Below are 1,092 nucleotides of genomic sequence, written 5' to 3' on the forward strand. Positions count from 1 at the left end.
CCTTGAATTCACAGCTATCCTCCTGCCTCAGCCCCCTGAGTACTGGGATTATAGGTGTGCGCCACCTGGCTCTCCATTTTTTGTAGACAAGATCTCTTGCATAACCTGGCATGGTGGTGCATGCCTCTAATCCCAGCACTCCAGAGGTTGAGGCAGGAAGATCATTATGAGTTTGAGACAAGCCTGGGCTGCAAAGTGAGCTCAAGGCCACCCTGAACTGCCTAGTGAGACCCTGTTTCAAAAGATCTCTTCCATAACTTCTTGCTGTTGAGAGCTGATCACCCCCAATCCTGGGGTGGAGGAGAATCACTGGCTCACTTGTGATCGTGTGACATTTGGCATCATACACTACTCATATTGCAAGACATTGCTTGTCTGTCAAGTTAAAATTTCTTAGAAATGTTTGCTCATCTTGAGGAACATTTGCAGAACAAGTTATTCACAATCAAAGGTTTGACTGTATTTATGACAGCTATGCCACAGACACGACTCTCTCCACTCAGAAGTTCTTTGAGACAATGCCATCACTTTGGCCAATTGTAGAATGGAGTCATCTGATTCATCCATCCTGTGAATGGCCCTGTAAACAGTGTAGGTTTTTAATTGGCTCTTGAATCTGCCATGACCTTCTCAGGCTCCACCACATTCATCCGGATGGATGCATGTTCCTTGGCACCAGTAATGTGCCTGCTGGCAGAACATTTCCAAGACACATACAGGTCCATGAACTCACCAGCATCATTCTGTATGTTGAGGTCCCACCTGCTGCCTCCATAATGAGCATGAGCAGGGAAAGGAAGTGGCATGTCCCTAATTATTTCTAATTTTTTGAGGACTCGCCATACTGTCTTCTACAGCAGCAGCTCCATTTTAACTAACAGCAGTGAGCAAGGGCCCAGTTTCCCCATGTCTTCACCAGTGCCTGTCAGGGTCTCCCTATTTCCTCCAGAATACTGTGTGGTGCCTGTGTGGGAAGGAGCCTGACTCCTGAGTGAAGCCAGTGCCCTCTGACAGCAAGGCCCATGACTGATCCATTGCTCCTGTGGGACAGTCTTGCCTGTGGATAGAGCAAGGACCCCAAAAACTGCTGTG

General features: G+C 47.8%; 1 pseudogene; it reads right to left on the bottom strand.

Moving 5' to 3' along the window:
* Positions 1-499: 499 nt before the first annotated feature.
* Positions 500-806, bottom strand: LOC102027196 (annotated as a pseudogene).
* Between the last annotated feature and the right edge of the window lie 286 nt (positions 807-1,092).

This window comes from Chinchilla lanigera, unplaced genomic scaffold, assembly GCF_000276665.1.
Source record: "Chinchilla lanigera isolate Chin_1 unplaced genomic scaffold, ChiLan1.0 scaffold00091, whole genome shotgun sequence".
Taxonomy (NCBI): Eukaryota; Metazoa; Chordata; class Mammalia; order Rodentia; family Chinchillidae; genus Chinchilla; species Chinchilla lanigera.